Consider the following 18,533-nt stretch of genomic DNA (forward strand, 5'->3'; position numbering starts at 1 on the left):
TTTTGAAGCACCCCCCTCCACACACACACCAGTAAAGTTTATTCAAGTTGCGAGGAAGGTGACATGGAGTCTCCCGGTGAAGGAAGATGCCTGCTAGTTTCTTCCACCACCAATGTTTGCTAAAATGCAAACTGGTCTGCTCCCTGTGATCTGCTCCCTGTTCTGTCTTGATGGTCCTATTTACCTTCTATGCATTCCCATTGTCTCTTAATGTACCTTGGAAAAACGTTCCAAATGGCCGAATCACATTCCTTTCTCTAAGGTGGAGTAACTTTTTAACCTTGTTTGGCAGACACACTTTGATAACAATTTCAATAAGTTTGTAATTTTGAATTTGTTCTCCATACATACTACAAGCAATAATATGAATAATCAGTAAGTTATTAGCTTTTTGTTGATATCTTACAGGACAAATTTTAGATAAGGGTTATGATATTAGTGAGCTGGAGTATGTTCAACCTGTTAGGCCAGCTGAAACTCACTACCTGATACCAATGAGCCCCTTTCCCTCTTGCACTGAGATGCTGTTAGGGTCATAGTGTCATTGCAGACTTTATCAGTTATGATTTTAGGTTGTTTTCTTCCAGATCACTGATAAAAAAAAATGATAAATAGCAGAGGGTCAAGAACCAATCCTTGTTGGATCCCACTAGAAACACACCCACTTGATGACAATTCCCTATTTACAATTATATTTTGAGATCTATCAGTTAGCCAGTTTTTAATCCAATTATTGTTAATGTTATATCATTCTAGTTTTTTAGTCAAAAAGTCATGCAGTACAACATGTCAAGCAGATAACAGATCATGTACTGCCCTTGGCCCACATGCATAAGTGTCATTAACGTCAGCACAAGTCATGCATGTAATATATGGCCCTAAGTAGGCATGCATCTGTACTCACATATTTGGGCTCATAAGACAGCATTGCCACAATAGAAAATCAATCAATCATCATTGGTTAGGAAACTTCATATTTTATAACTACTCTGGGTGAAATCCATGAGTCTGTGGAAGTCCCATAAAGAAGCAGATCCACTTCCAGGGCAGGGGGGAGGAGGAGTTTTTGGGATCGTGATGGGTAGTGGAATGGCTGTGAAGCCAAGCTTGATGAGAGTACAGAGGCCTGGGTAGGTCAAAGGTCTCTTTTTTAGTCCAAGAGTAGTGCAAATTCATTAGCCAGCTTTTATATTATTCCTATTGCAGTACTGTCTTAAAATCTCAAATAGGGGTTAGAGACTCATTGTATTTAACAATCAACAAACAAAGAACACAAAGACAGTCCTTCCTGTGGAAGAAAGAAGCAGCTCACTGCAATTACTGCTGCCCATCCTGTGGCTGAACATACACACTTACTTGGACTGTTTGTTGAGACGGTCACTCTTTTTTAAGATTCATTATATCTAATTGTATGGGGCTTAATTCTGGCCTCAGTGATGCAAGTATAACTAAGCAGAATTTGGCTCTTAGCAAGTTTTATATTACGAATGTTAGTCAAGCTATGGATTTAAAAAATGTAGCTATGAAATTAATTAATGTGAACTTAATTAAAATGACAGTATCAACATCCAGTAATTTCTGCTACATTAGTCAGTTCACACAGTTTATTTAGTTTATCTGAATTAATTGATTCTCTTTTCAATGCAGGCACTTATTTTCAAGGTAACCACTGCATTGAACTATTCAGCTGCTTTAGTGAAAATAATTCAGTATTAGAAAATTATGCAGTGCCTCTCCTTTTTTTATGTTAAAAGCCTAGGAAGTTTGTGTAGTGGGTGTAATGTGAGAAATTTTTCTGATAGAATGACATTTCCTACACTACATTTATGTGATTATAAGCAGTACATTGGATTTGGGAGCACAGAAGTAGAGTTGGGTAGGAAACAGTTTTCCCATCATGCAAGAATTTTTGTGATATCAAAAAAATATCCCCACCCTGATTTGGAACAATAAGTCAAAACCTTACATTTTCACAAACCAATGATCAAAAAAAAAAAAAAAATCAGGTCCATCAAATGTTTAGTTTCAATAATCTTGAAATATTTCATTTTTAATTTTGATACTAACTTTTGAGTATAAAGTAACTGAAATTTCATAATGAAAAATCATTTCCACAATTAAAATGAAACTTTTTATTCTGAAAATGGAAAAAGAGAGAGAGGGCATGCACACACAAATAATCCCTAACCAGTTTTAGGCAGATGTCCTTTAAAACTGACACACTGAAGGGTTAATTAATTTAAACTCCACAGACATTAGGTCAGATCCTCAAGTTCATCTGACCTTCACTCAATGGAACTCAGTGGATGGAGGCATAGGTAGCTTTTCACTATCCTTCTGTACCCAATCTTGGGGGGCAGCTGGGGCCAATCTGGCCTTCAGCACAAATTAGTGCAACCTCAGGTCTGATCTAATTTGTACCAGTTGGAATAGGCCAAACACTACCGGCAAACATCCAGAATACCCATTATGCTGTGGAGGAGACCAAGCATGTATGGCTGTGAGAACTATGATATTGAAATCAATGGAACTATGAATCTTTATAGCACAGTGACATACTGAGATTGACGCCCCATTGTTCTATCAATTAGCAAACACATTAGGTAACAGCCCTGACCCCAAAAACCTTATAATCCAAAACAGAATAAATAGACAAACTACGGGAAAGGAAACAGGGACAAAGGGGTGACCTGTGTTGCCTAAGGTCCTATAGCAGTGGTGGGCAATCTGAGGCCGCCAGACAGTTTGTTTACATTTTCATGGCCGCCCACAGCTCTCAGTGGCCGCAGTTCGCCATTCCCAGCCAATGGGAGCTGTGGGAAGCGGCAACCAGCATGTCCCTGCGGCCCGCGCTGCTTCCTGCAGCTCCCATTGGCCAGGAATGGCGAACCACAGCCACTGGGAGCTGCAGGTGACTGTGAAAACGTAAATAAACTGTCTGGTGGCCCACCAGCAGATTACCCAGACGGGCCGCACACAGCCCGCGGGCCGCAGGTTGCCTACCACTGTCCTATAGCAACTCAATGGACATAAAATCCAGGTCTGACTTCCTGTCCAGTGCCCTAACTACTGCCTCTGGGACTACTAAGAGAACAAGGCACTATTCAATGTAATAGTGTCAGGATCTGACCCAGCATTTGGATCTGATAGCAGGCATTTCAGTCTCTCTCTTTTTGCACCTGTTCATCCTGTTAGACATTTTGACTAATAGAATAGGGTCTCATTTCTTATGCTGACACTTAAAAATATATAGAACTTATATTTCACATATGGTGTTCCAAATTATAGTGCAAAAATAGCAAGTAAGCCCCTTCTGTGCAGTTATTGACAATTCAGTGCAAAAATAATTTTCATCAATCAACCATTTGATTCTATTTCCCTATTTATTTTTACAATGAAGAGAGCTAATTAAATTCCCTTTACCTGATTCATTTCATATACAGCATGAATAGCAGGTAAAGTCAATTTGTGAACCCATTGTCCTTGATGTACTGTAGGAGTGTTTCCAGCTGGAACTGATTATGCTTCATGTTCTGTGTTACCCAGTTAAAAGTAATCCAAAAGACAACAATAAATAATTGTGCTTCTACCTTTATTTAAATCTGTACTGGCACTGTTATTGAACAGTGCAGGTAAATAGCTGAAGATGGCTCACATTGTTCACAGAGCAATTTCTTAGCTGTACTAATGTTCCTGTATGGGACCCTGAAATGTCTGCAGTATAGAGGAGGTTAACCGATTAAAGAAGGAAAAAAAACCCTCAAGAAAATGAAATAAAGTCTGAATTTGTGTTAATTGCTATTTAAACAATTTGTACAATGAACTCTCCAAGATTAAAGGGAGCGGCAAGGAAATTAACTAGTGATTAGATTTTTAAAAAGGAGATAATATCAATAGGGGGTGGTTGAGAGTTATAGGGGAAAAATACTAGGATCACAAATTACAAATGGAAGAGGCCTATTCGGTCTGTCCCTTTTACAATTGTCTGTAGTATTTGTTTCTAGCTTTTTGTTTGTGAAAAAAGCTTATCAAGTGTAGTGTAATCTTCTTAACTAAAAGTATGATGACATTTTATCTATCTACCTATCTATGGATGGACAGGGGGAGGGAAGAAAAAGGTGGGTACCATTGCTAAATGGGGGAGGAGAGATAAAGAAGAAAAGTGAGAAGGACTGGATTTTGCATTCCCAGTTTGGATTGTATAGTTCCAAAGACCTGTCAATGGCAAATTTATTGAAATCAGCAAGTCAAATCCCTTTTGCAACCAAATTTCCCAGCAATGTGAATAGGATTTTTGCATACAAGTTCCAGGATAGTCAAAGATGAGGCTCTAAGCAATAACTGTATTCAGAAGAGAAAAAAAAGCAGAGGAGGGACAGAACCAAAGATACGAAGAACTAAATTTCAGAAGAGAAAAAATAAAGGATTATTATAGGGACCACAATAGTTAACTTTGTAATGGATGTTTCATTATCATCTCCCCTTTTCACTCTCTTTATCATCTTTGGCAAACTTCATGCCAGCAGCATCAGCTTCCTATTGGTATTCTTCCAGCCAAGGATCACTGGAGTGCATTGTACTCTGGTCCCATTACCTCCAGAAAACCTGATGCTCCTATGATGTGGGGTGGGTTTGGAGGGGTTGGTTAGAGAGCCAGCTATGGCAGCTTTATATCAGCCACTTATTCCCTCACACTTAAGGAAATCCTCAGCTGTCTGCACCACACAAAGTGGACTTGTCATAGGGTAAGACTGAGCCCACTGTATCTAAATTGGAATTTGATTGGGATCTTGGGGTTAGCATGTTAGCTGTTGATGACCAAAACAAGTGAGCTATAGTGACCATGTGGCCAGTTGCACTATGTTACAACTCATTCAAAAGCTGTACAGCTCTGGCAACTTAATGATCTCTTAACACCATGCTGAGAGACTAGCTCACTACTGACCAGGTGGGTGAAGTATTGCCTATTGAATCATCAGTTCCGCTCAGAGGCATACCATTATAAAAGCTTACTCAGTTCACCCAAGTTCTGTTTATGCCATTTCAATGGATGGCAGAACAAGGTGTCATGGCTGATAGGGCGTATTACAGGAACTGTAGAATCACTAGTAAATACCTATTTTGATACATATTCTCATTCAGAACACACAGCATTACACTCCAATTTTAAATGCTTAATTGTGGATCTAATTCCCTAAACCTCCTTAAGGGTCATTAAAGTATCATGTAATTTTGCATTAGGTTCCTTTTACTGTAACACATTATGAGGTATCTGGATAGCAGAGAGTGGAGTTGTGATATTAGTATGCATCTACATATTTTCTTTAAATTAATGCACGTAAGCAGCAGCCAATTTTCACATACTAGTAACATAATTAAATACCTGCTAATTAAAAACAGTCATTTAAAAATAGATAAAGAAAAGGGTCTATAGAAACAATAAAGCTCTTCCTCTCCTCTCTTATAGATTAAAGCAACAGATAATTTAAAAATAAAATGTTTTAAATTAATTTAATGCATTTAATATACTCTCAATATGAAACTCGTTATGCTAAATTCTAAACCATAGTGACTTATTTTAGTACTATAAGCCCTTGGGAAAAGAAAAGACATTTTTCATGGAAACACTGTCAGAGCCTCAGCTCTAGCAGCTCTTATGAAACAGTTATATAAGAATTGAATAAATGTGCTGATTTCTCTGTATCATACATTGTGAAACTCAGAATTCCCAGAGGGTAGTTTCAACTACATCACTATCAGGTGCTGGGAAATGTGCACTGATGATGTGAGAATAGTTATTCACATGCTCATTCAGCTGATCACATCACACCAGAACTGTAAAATCCTTATTTATGTTAGCAGGTCATTGAGGTAGAACTACAGCTCATAGTGAACAGATGTATATATACATAGAGTGGATGAATCCATTCCACAGAAGACTACTGCAACTGTAAGTGGTGTCCTCTTTTTTGACACTGAGGCACTTCTATCATTTACATCAGCTATAATCTTTACTCTGAAGTCTTTCACTTCACAGAATATGTCCCAAGATCGCTTATTAATTTTTGAAGTGCATCAAACTGATGAAAATGTAAAAAATAATTCTTACTTGAAATATTATTCTTTATATATATTACATTAGCACTTAGGAGCCAGATTCATAGACTCAGGAGACTGGAAGGAACCTCTAGAGGTCATATAGTCCAATGCCCTGCACTCATGGCAGGACTAAGTATTATCTAGACCATCCATGACAGGTCTAACCTCTTAAAAAACTCCAGTGATGGCGATTTCATAACCTCCTCTGGCTCCAGGCACATAGATCATATGCTGTGATAAATATAAAGGGAAGGGTAAACACCTTTAAATCCCTCCTGGCCAGAGGAAAAATGCTTTTGCCTCTAAATGGTTAAGAAGCTAAGACAACCTCGCTGGCACCTGACCAAAATGACCAATGAGGAGACAAGATACTTTCAAAGCTGGAAGGGGGGAAACAAAGGGTTCTCTCTGTCTGTGTGTTGTCTTTTGCCAGGACCAGAGCAGGAATGCAGGTCAGAACTCCTGTAAAAAGTCAGTAAGCAATCTAGTTAGATATGCATTAGGTTCTGTTTTGTTTAAATGGCTGATAAAATAAGTTGTGCTGAATGGAATGTACATTCCTGTTTTTGTGTCTTTTTGTAACTTAAAGTTTAGCCTAGAAGGATTCTCTATGTTTTGAATCTGATTACCATGTAAGGTATTTACCATCTTGATTTTACAGAGGTGATTCTTTTACTTTTTCTTCAATTAAAATTCTTCTTTTAAGAACCTGATTGCTTTTTCATTGTTCTTAAGATCCAAGGGTTTGGGTCTGGTTCACCTATGACAATTGGTGAGGATTTTTATCAAGCCTTCCCCAGAAAAGGGGGTGTAGGGCTTGGGGAGATTTTGGGGGGAAAGACGTTTCCAAGTGGGCTCTTTCCCTGTTATATTTGTTAGACACTTGGTGGTGGCAGCAATAAAGTCTAGGGACAAAAGGTAAAATAATTTGTACCTTGGGGAAGTTTTAACCTAAGCTGGTAAAAATAAGCTTGAAGTTTTTTTTCATGCAGGTCCTCACATCTGTACCCTAGAGTTCAGAGTGGGGAAGGAACCTTGACATATGCATACCCACAGTGGCATATGGATAGGGACCACACATCTTGAAGAACCTCCAGTTACTATAAGGTAGGCAACTTTCTCTTATAACATGATATTATATATACCCCTCCTTAAAACTCTCCTTGGCCATAATGCTTTCAAAAAACATAACAGTGGTTAGGCAGCTGATATGCTGAGATGCTTCTTGTCATGCTGACAAATATTGTCTTGTTTCTTTGTACTCTCCTGTCTGTATCCATCTACTGCCTTCTGTCTTAAACTTTAATTGTAAGATCTTTGGGGCAGAGACTGTATTTTTATACTGCATTTGTACAGACCCCCACAGTATTTCACTGTGAGTGACTGACAAGCAATACTCATATAGAAGGAGAAAGATGGCAGAGCCAAATGAAGGACCACCATTCCAAATGATGCATCAGCAGAGGAGTCCTGTACCAAAACATAAAGTCTCACAAACATGTGGATGGAGATCCATGTAGCTGCCTTGACGATGTCAAGAAGAGGCACCACTTGAAGCAATGATAGAGACATTGCTTATGCTCTTGTGAAATAAGTTCTTACCCCAAGAGGTGGGGGAATATTAGACAGTTGGTAGCAAAGTGAAATACAGCCCAAGATCCATTTTCAGATTCTTTGAGAGGATATCACCGGACCCCAACTCTTTCTGCTGTGGCAACAAATAGTTCCTGATTGGTTTTGTTCTCCGCAGGTAAAAGTCACCTATCTTCTGAGGATGTGATGGGGTTTGGAAAGAATGTATGTGAGTGCATTGACTTGTTCAGGTGAAACTGAGATTACTGGGGTGGGGGGGGAGTGAATTTAGAGTAAATGTAATGAAACTTTGTCCTTATGGAATATAAGTGTAAGGAGGTTCTTGCCATGAGCACACCAAGCCTCCAGGGTGAGGTGATGGCCACCAAGAAGGTGACCTTCATGGATAGGAGAGACATGGAGCAAGAAGCTAAGGGTTCAAAAGTAGGTGTAGTGAATACTGACAGAACAAGGTTCAGGAAGCATTGAAAAGTAGGCTTTTTTATAGGCAGGAAGGTTCTGATTAGGTCTTTCCGGAATCTGTTATTCAGAGGGCATGGAAAGATTGAGTCGCCCTGTGAAGCTTAACAGTATGCACTGACTGCTGCCAAGTGGCCCATAAGGATCTGATAGAGAACCCTGCTGTCTTTAAGGAAAGAATAAGGGCTCCCCAACCTAATGGGGATGCATTGGTAATGATTGTCCTGTCCAGTGCAGATGTGATGAAGGGAACTTTGATGCATACCCTGTGAGCATTCTTCCACTCATGAACTGTTGGTTTGCGAGTACACAGGTTGGAGCCGCACTTGCAGGCAATGAAGGTGGAGTCTTGCAAATTGCATGACATAAGCACATGAGGCATTATGGTGTGAGAGAGAGAGAGGTCTTGATATGCACTCAGGGGTTGCTTATGATCCATTCTGTGATATTCATAGCCTGAAACCTGCCCATAGCAGGTAATCCTTTGCCATGATTGAATTTAAGGATGCCCTGAGTAAGTCTAAGATCTGTGTAGGGGTGAGGATGGATTTTTCAGCACTTACCCTGAACCCCAAAGAGAAGAGGAGTTGCTGCATTGTTGAAGTTGACGCATGGGTCTCTTGGCATGACCTGGACATAAGAAGCCAATCATCAAGATAAGGGAAGACTATGAAACCATAGCATCTGTTATAGGCTGCTGCTACAGAGAATACCTTGTTAAAGATTCTGGGGGTAGCAGCGATACCTAAAGAGAGTACTCTCTATTGAAAGTGGGTGGAGCCCACTGTGAATCTGAGAAAGTGTATGCAAGCAGGGTGGATGTCCACATGAAAGAAGGTATCCATCATATTTAGAGCTATAAACCACATGCCCTTTTCCAGTGATGGAATTACTGATGCCAATATGACCATGAGAAAATAAATTTGTGAAGAAAGTGGTTGAGTTGATGCAGGCTGAGAATGGATCTCCAACCTCCCTTCATTTTGGGTACTAGGAACAATGCTGAATAAAAACCAGTTCCTTGGTACTGAAGAGGAACCCGCTCCATCACTCCTCACTTTAAGAGATTTCATCTCTTGCTTGAGAATGTTCTTGTGAAAGGGGTCCCCAGAGAGGGAGTGGGGAAGGGGATTTTAGAGGGGAGAGGGACATAAGCTCTCCCATATAGCTGGAAAGGATGATTTTCAGCACCCATGTTGAAAGAGAGTGTTAAATGGTCCCCAAAGGGACTGCAATCCGTTGCTGATGGAGCCCTAGACTTGTGTGCTTTCCTGTCATGCCTCCAAGATGTAGGATGTACTAAGTTCTTTTGGGCTGAGCTCATAGACTTGCCACATTTAGGCAGTGCTGAATCAAACTTCTTTGAAGAGGATTTGGAGGAGACTTAGTCTCATGCTTATGAGAATGGTATCTGCTTTTCTGACAAGATCCCGCTGAGGGTTCTCTGGGGTTAGACTCCCTCACTCATGAGTGGGACCTTGTGGCAGGAGGAACACTTTTTGTTGTAACAGGCCAATGTAAGGGGGTTGGGGGGCATACCTTTGCCTGGATCTGATTTTGGCCTTTTCCATTAGGTGCTTCCTAAGGCAAAGTTCCTGCCCTTCCCATGTACATCTAGAGAACAAATGGCAGATACTGCACCTTGTCATGATGTGGGCTTCCCCAAGTACAAGCAGCACTGGTGGTTGTTGCTGACCAAGAAGGATCACAGGTAGGAAGCACAAATTTGAATCTTGGGCATAGTCCAGTACCCAAACTGTGTAGGGGAGAGGAGGGTGCTCCCCACCTTGAGAAGATTAACTGTAAAACACGAAAATTATTAGATAAAAACTTTAAAACTCTAGAACTCTAAGAGCTATTTACAAATATCTAAATATATTCACAGATAAAGGAGAAAGCCAATGCCGCTGACACTGGAGGTTCTGACCTGGCCCATGCAGCAATCAGAAGGAACTGGAGAGATGGTCAGTCCACCCTTCCCTTCAGAGGTGGTTGGAAGCACAGGGTGAGGCACAGGGCATGGATGGATAAACAGACACCGCACTCAAAATTCTCAGACTCCAGTCACATGGAGCACGCGTGCCCATAGAGACCAGCACTGAAAGAAGAACATATATTTCCTTCATAAAGGTAATAAAAACAACCAGCAAAGTATTAATGGTATGGTAACAACTGACAACAACTGAACTGGAAGACAATGAAAATGGGACAAATTCTGACTTATTTTTCGAGATATAGAAAATAAATTCCTACTTACCGAATAGAAAGTATGGCATAGGGTTTTGTTACTTTAAGGTAAGATCCTGAGTGACAAAATCTGAGCCTTAGAAAATATCCTTCCTTCACAAAAAAATGGGGACTATTGAGAAGGAGAGCTTTAATTATAGTTATTATATAATTATAGTTAAATAAGGATCCTAGAGAGCAGAATTTGTGTTGACGGAGGTTGAGGGCTTTTAAAAAGCTATATAATTTTGTTCCATGGTAAAATGCAATGAACAAGGACAGTAGTTACAGAAAACACTACAAGATGATATTGAAAATTTTTCTTTGAGTGTTCCCTCAAGGATGTCTTTAGAGAGCCACAGAACACAGGCACAGCCACAGCCAAAGCCTCTACACCCTTTTGGGGAAAGGATTTTCTGTAGTTGTGCAGTTTGTCAGTCCCTCAGTGATGGCTGCCATCTATTTAGTCATAATAACATAGCTTCTTGCAGAACCATGCTACAATTGGCTTCTCTGTCTATGTTTGCACAGAACCCACTCTCATAGGACAAATGAAGGCACACAGCTCTTTTAGCATCATATTGTCTCCAAAATGTGGTTGCCCCCGACCACACTCAAGCCATAATATACCTCTTTCCAGCTTCTGGAGACCCAGTACTAAGGAAGGAGAGGCTTCTGTTGCATGATGAAAATGAAGGGGAACATGTTGCTGACATGTTGTTCCCCATCCCAATGTTACATGGCTTCCATACCAGTTCTTTTGGCTTCTTTCCTCTTCCACTCATAATGATTGAAGAGCATGGAGAATGAGATTCTCGGAGTGAGTAAGTACTTAGAAAACATAGCTAAATGTACAATTCTAACTCCATATTTATAATTTTTCCTGCTTTTTGCCTTGTTTCCTCTAACCCTCTGCAGTGTCTCTCCCCCACACTGTCAACCCTTCCCCAGTTAAGGAGGGAATTTGTTTTCTGATCCTAACGTAGTCTATTCTTTTTCACAGTGACCACACCGTGCACTTAGATAATATGCATCCAAGCCACTATCTGTGATCAACCTGGTACTGGGTGAGAGTAAACAAATCTGCCAAAAAATGTTTGTAACAGTCTAACAGAGAATTTACTTGGCACCACTGCTAATAGTGGAGAACATCATCCATGTGTAGACAGAATGTGTTTCTAGCTCTCAACTGCTCTGTTTGTTTCAGGTCACGATGCATAGAAGCCACAGGTGCATTCCATTTTGTGGGCACAGTAATTTCTTTCATAACCCCACATCTACTGTAACTGTTCAGACGAGTGTATCTTAATTCAGGGAACGTTGGAAGTCAAATTCTCTTAGCTGTGTGGATACTATTAAGATTTGCTCCATCTTTTAGTTTAATCTTTACTGGGGCATATAACAGTAATCCTATTTCCTCAAAAATATTCATAAGGATTATTTCTGTTAATGCATTGCCACAGCTACATCATGATTTCATAAATTATTAGTCTGTGAACCACTGATGATGAAAACATTGAATTACCAATTAATGTATTTATATTTGTTTGGCAAGAAATAGTTAAGGAGGACTATCTATAATTGAGGTAGTGCTTATTAGCTGAAGAAGATCATGCAGTCTGCAACACAGTAACACTGAGATCATGCTTTCTAGATCAGGCTCAGTTATAAACCAGATTTCAGTATCACTAAAAGGTGGATAGAAAGCTGGCTAAATTGTTGGGCTCAACGGGTAGTTGATGTCTAGTTGGCAGCCGGCATCAAGCGGAGTGCCCCAGGGGTCAGTCCTAGGGCCGGTTTTGTACAACATCTTATTAATGATCTGGATGATGGGATCAATTGCACCCTCAGCAAGTTCGCAGATGACACTGAGCTGCAGGGAAGGTAGATACACTAGAGGGTATGGATAGGGTCCAGAGTGACCTAGAGAAATTGGAGAATTGGGCCAAAAGAAATCTGATGAGGTTCAACAAGGACAAATGCAGAGTCCTGCACTTAGGAAGGAAGAATCCCATGCACTGCTACAGGCTGGGGACTGAATGGCTAAGCAGCAGTTCTGCAAAAAAGGACCTGGGGATTACAGTGGACGAGAAGCTGGGTATGAGTCAGCAGTGTGCCCCTGTTGCCAAGAAGGACAACAGCATATTGCGTTGTATTAGTAGGATCATTGCCAGCAGATCGAGGGAAGTGATTATTCCCCTCTATTCGGCACTGGTGAGGCCGCACCTGAAGTATTGTGTCCAGTTTTGGTCCCCTCACTACAGAAGGGATGTGGACAAATTGGAGAGAGTCCAGGGGAGGGCAACACAAATAATTAGGGGACTGGGGCACTTGACTTACGAGGAGAGGCTGAGGGAACTGGGGTTATTTAGTCTGCAGAAGAGAAGAGTGAGGGGGGATTTGATAGCAGCCTTCAACTACCTGAAGGGCGGTTCCAAAGAGGATGGAACTAGGCTGTTCTCAGTGGAGGCAGATGACAGAACAAGAAGTAATGGTCTCAAGTTGCAGCGGGGGAGATCTAGGTTGGATATTAGGAAACACTATTTCACTAGGAAGGTAATGAAGCACTGGAATGGGTTACCTAGGGAGGTGGTGGACTCTCTATCCTCGGAGGTTTTTAAGGCCTGTCTTGACAAAGCCCTGGCTGGGATGATTTAGTTGGTGTTGGTCCTGCTTTGAGCAGGGGATTGGACTAGATGACTTCCTGAGGTCTTTTCCAACCCTAATATTCTATGATTCTATGATATTTAGATGCATTTTACATGGCTCTCTAGAATCAGCAGGCCAGGCAACTAAAGCAAGAAACAATGATGCACTGACATTTTATTGTCCTCCAACTTCTCTCACTCAGTTCATGTGACACCAAACAGAAAAGTGTCCTCTGACTGCATTTGTGGCATTCAGCCATCCAAGCAGGCAATATCTGACAATATCAGGTGCAGTTAGGACTTCACCTTTGAATTTGGGATAGTTTATTGAACTCTGATCTGCCTGTGTTAGCTCTGAATTCATAGATTCGTACATTTCAAGGCCAGAAGGGACCATTGTGATCATTAAGCCTGATGTCCTATATAACACAGGCCATAGACCTTCCCCAAATAATTTTAGAAAAATGAGCATATCTTTTAAGATCGATTGAGAATTTCGTGCTACCTCTGCTAATTGTTCAATGGCTTCTAGAGCATCCATCTGGCTTTTTATATGTGTAAGTGCTTTTTTGTGCAGCTCTCTTTAAAGTCTGGTTAAATTGTAAAAGCAATTTCTGGGATATATATTTGTTTGTAATGACAAATGCATTTCTTATGTATCCCTCTTTCTTTTTCCAAACTTACAAATGTCTGCTAATGTACTCAAACCCTTGTGTATGTTGTTGTTGTTCCTCTGGCAAAGGCAAAAGTCAGAAGGAATGTGACTGGGGTAATGTTAGAGAAAACATGCAGCATTTGGCAGCAGACACTTCATTCCAAAAAGGCTAATTCTGAAGAGAAAAGATTTGTGGAAACCACATTACCTGTCACACTTCCAGTCCAGGGCCCATTAAAATCTATACTTTACATGCCAAAACCACTTTCCAGTTCAGTGCCTTGTTCAATAAGGCGATGACAAACACTGAATAAGAGAAAATGCAAATGTGAATCCAGCTGCACATCCCATGCAAAAGTTACTCTCTGATGTGGTCTACCTGAATCTCCAGAGCCTCCATGGAGAGGAGAGGAGGAGAGTGCAGCCACTGCCAAGCACTCATGTACAGGTGGGCAGAAAATAGGAGGGCAAGGGAGCAGATTCGAGAAGCCATGGCTCCATGCCCCACAACGCATGGGCCAGTGCAATGGAGCAGGCGCAGAATGGAGAAATAAGCTGCACCAGGGAAAGAGCTGGCACAATTTACTTCTCCCATGGAGCAAGGTTGCCAGTCCAGCCGTAAAATGGCTGTTGGGGAAGCTTGCACTGTGATTGCCTGTCCTGGCTATCTGTTAATGAGCCTGGTTTGGATAGTGGCATCAGATGGCCCAGTATTTATATGCATATTAATCACCCTCCAAACTATTTAAAAGAAGCTATAACTTAAAGTATGACTGTAGATGCATAGTGATAGCCTAAGACAGTTTCCCATGGAATAAGGCAGGCAGCCTATTAGTTTGAACTCTGTTTAAAGTGGAGTGATTATTGTAACATGTTGGCTGTATCTGGGTAATTTGTATTGGAAAGAACTGGTAACTAGAACTCTCATATTACAAATAAAATATCTTGAAAGGATCTTATTGTCTCTTTTACTGAGCACATCAGCACAAAATTATTCAGCCCAAGGCACAGGAAACAAATATTGTCAAGTACAACATTATTTCTGCTATCTCTCTATTCTCCTCAAGGACTGTCATGTTTTTTATACCAATTTCTTTCTATCACCTTTTGTAACAAGCCTTTGTGCCCTGGTATACAGACAGTCTGTTCTTATGAGACCCCCACAACTATGGACTTTCAAGATCTGAAGGACAACCAAGGACAATAGTTTTTACTGAGGCAGTATCACCCTGTTAAAAATCAAAGACAAACTGCGTCATTTGTTAAGGAAACTGGATACACTAGCCCACCGGGGCAAAGATGAGAAAAATAAATTTATCACTACCCTTAACTGATTCACAAGGCTTATTTCTGCAAGCATTTCTGAGGGAAAAGGCATGAATTTCACCCTCAGTATTTATTAGCACTAACGAAAAAATATAACTATAGAGACTATATTATTGCTAAGTTGTTTATAAAGAGCTGTAGGTATGTGGTATGCTTTATAAACAGAAAGCTAGTCCTGCCAATTTCCCAAGATTTTTTTATCTAAGCCAAAAACCTGGTAAACAAATACAAGATATAGGGCAATCATTCTGAAGAGTGAATATTATTAATTTTGTCAGGAACAGGGGAGGGATTATATAAAGACCTGAATTTTGAAAGGAAAGATGTGGAAGAGGAAAAATTGAAGGTACTTGGGCAGATCAAGATGGGGAGCATTCTAGGCATAATGTTTTCAACATGGTGTTGAAACTCATCAGGTTTTAGTGCGGGGCATCCTGATACTGTCAGCCAAAATTTTCTAGGCATGTGGCAAAGGCACTTTTTGATTTATTTTCTATTCTCTTTGTAAAAAATAAGTAATTTAATGAAAAAAACCCCACTATATTAAGAGAATATTAAAGTTGCAAAATTAAATACCCAAAAAGCATGCCCAAAGTTAACTCTGCCCCTTTGTGTATATGCGTTAAGCCAAATTCTCTGCTGGTACAAGCTGTCAGTTTAGCGTAGTAGTGAATTTGGCCCAATCTTTACTTACATAGTCATATGCTATTATTTATGTGGGACCTTGACATCTTCAGTGCGTAAATTTGATGATGTGCAATGAATAATGTTTTTTTTTAAATAACTTCAAAAAATAAATGAAGAGGAAGAATATATATAATGCAATTGTTCTCTATCCACCACAATTAAAGTTATTTTCTGTGTGGAATGTAAATTACATTCTTATTTGTACCTCTTACAGAGGAAGGATTAAATAAAATTATAGCATGTGATCATGTAGTTAAAGACTGTGAAATCCTGGCTCCACTGAAGTCAAAGGAAAAATGCCAACTGATTTCAGCAGGGCTAGGTTTCAACCTTGTATCTTTAATGCACACAGATAAGGGGATGTAGCTGTTCTTCACGGACTTTGTCATTTCTTCATTTTTAAATGTTTAATTTTGTAACCTTAACTTTGTTGCCTTTATTTTGGTGCAAAATATATAAATAACTGACTACAGCTGAAAAAAAAAGTTTGCAGATGATACTGACATTGGAGGTAGCACATACTGGGCCTGTTCCTGTTCCTATGGAAACAAGTGGCAATATTCCTATTGCAGGCTCAGGAGCATCAAGTAATGCAACCTCAGAAACATTTGACTCATGTTGGTTATTTGTCAGTTCATTGTAGCATAATGTAAAATAATTAGTTTGGGAGTAAAGAATCAAGTTACCGAATATGTGCTAAAGGAAGCTATCGTCCAGAAAACAGTTCATGAGAAAGATGTGGAAGTTACTGAAACCACTAATCCGGTAGAGAACAATGTAAAACTAGCAAACAAGTTTATTAGTAGAGAGGAATAAAATACAAAGCAAAGAGAGATTATCCTATTATTGTAGAATTAACTGATGAGATGCATCTGAAATAATATACAGTCACTAGAGACTATCCAGAGAAAGGATATTACTACTTTAGAGCCAGGTTCTGTCATCCTTTACTCATGCTGAGTAGGGTTTTATTGTAGAAGTAGATGGATTCACATTGATGCAACTATATCTGGAGTAAGGTACCACTCAGTGTGAGCCAGGGTGGAAAATATGTGAAAGATTAAAGAAGCTGGGACTTACTTAGCATGAGAAACATGGGAGATCCCGGTGACCTACACTGACAAAAGTTCTTGGAATTATGGAAATGTTTGAGAAAGTTAATAAAGCTAATTTTGCCCTTGTGAGATTAAAAAATTAGAGAATAAGGTAAAAATAATTATATTTAGAACTGAGATGATCAAAAATGTTCCATTAACATATATTTTTGATGGAAAATGACTTTAGCAAAATTGAAATTTTAGTGAAAAAATTCAGTTTTCATAAATACAACTTTGGAAAAACCTTGAAGTTTTCATTTTTCAAAAATGTTTGGTCTAAAGCCAGTTCAATTTTAAAACTGAGAAAAGTATATATAGCTGCTGAAAACCAAAACATTCTTTTCGTACTTTCACAAACCTCTGAAAGATTTAGAAGAAAAATATAATTTTTGTAAATATTTTTCATGACAAAATTATTTCCTGACCAGCTCTACTTAGTACCTATAACTAATATCCCATTCTATGTACTCAATGAACTTCACAAACCTTAAAGGCAAGGTTATGCAATCTTTATTCATTCTGATGTGCACTTTGCACTACTTATGGGAATGTATGTGTTACTTCAATATAACTACATTTATGAGAAACTGTTTGCAAAAATGAATAAATGTTTCACAATCTAACCTTTGTTGAGTAAGCCTCTCAATACCTCTCTGAGGAAGGTATGATAAGGAGGAACTTAGGGGAAAAGCAGGGAAATAAAGTCAGAGTATTTCACACAAATGGTATGAAGCTCTAACATGATCTGAGCACACTTTCTGTATTGGCTGTTGAACACAGTTTGGCCCTTGTCTTCCCCATGACTAACCCATGTTCAACTAAGGTTAAGGGATGGGGAAGTAATGGCTGATATCACTCCACTCTTAGTGAAGATACAGCAATAGAGTTTAATTGGTTTCCCAAAGTGCCGTAGTAAATCAAATGTAGAGCAAGGAGAGGAACCAATCATTCCTTGGTTCTGTGAACTTTGCCAGAGCAAATCTCAAATCTTCAAATCTCTCCTCATAGTAGACCCCCTTCTACTATGATGCCTAGAGTAAGTTGCCCATTTACAGTGGCTAGGTAAGTGGCTGATGTGGTTTGCTGGCATTATTAATGTATAATTATTTATATTTTTAATAAGTAAACCCTCAAACCTCCATGGAAATTATGTATGTGTCATAGGGCCTTCCTTAGCTGGGTGGCCTAGTGGCTAGATCACTAGTCTTTCAGTCTATAAGGCCAGAGAGCATAGTACGGGGACATGGGCCCTCCGTCTCTACTGGGTCCCAGCCCAGTATCCTGTGTAACTCAACCCCTAAACAGGAAATCAAGACCCACTTGCCTCGGCTACTTTCTAGTCTCTTCAGTTTGGGGCACGTCCCCACTAGTTCCAGTTTACTGCAGCTCACCTAGTCCATTGGCCCTGGGACTGGGGCTTATTTACAGCCTCCCCTTGGCTGGGGAGCCTTTACTTGCCTCAAGTGGCAGCACTGACTGGCAGATCGCTGATCCATCCCTGCAGGCAGGCAGATAGAGAACTCCTGCCTCCTCTCCAGTCAGCTCCCAATTGCGCCAGGCTCCCTTCTTTTCTCCTACTCCAGGCCTGGCATTGGCCACAGGTATAGAAGAGCAGGGCTAGCTAACCCAAAGGTTTTCTTTAACTCTGCTGTGTCGGATGAGAGTTTCTCTACTCCCTTACAGTATGTAATCAGTCTAACCATGCCTTCCTATCAGTGTTACCTTTGTCCTTCCTCCCTTGCT

The 18,533-nt window shown here is 40.0% G+C and overlaps 1 long non-coding RNA gene across 1 annotated transcript in view; it reads right to left on the minus strand.

The window, feature by feature from the left end:
• Nucleotides 1-10,246, minus strand: part of LOC140903689 (uncharacterized) — a 43,231-nt gene extending 32,985 nt beyond the window's left edge. Inside the window, exons 1-2 of the long non-coding RNA XR_012156332.1 lie at nt 10,079-10,246; nt 9,793-9,951 (exon numbers count right to left, since the gene is read on the minus strand). This is a non-coding gene — a long non-coding RNA (uncharacterized lncRNA). The remainder of the gene's footprint in view (nt 1-9,792; nt 9,952-10,078) is intronic.
• Nucleotides 10,247-18,533: the final 8,287 nt, after the last annotated feature.

The sequence above is a fragment of the Lepidochelys kempii genome, chromosome 1 (genome assembly GCF_965140265.1).
Source record: "Lepidochelys kempii isolate rLepKem1 chromosome 1, rLepKem1.hap2, whole genome shotgun sequence".
NCBI lineage: Eukaryota > Metazoa > Chordata > Testudines > Cheloniidae > Lepidochelys > Lepidochelys kempii.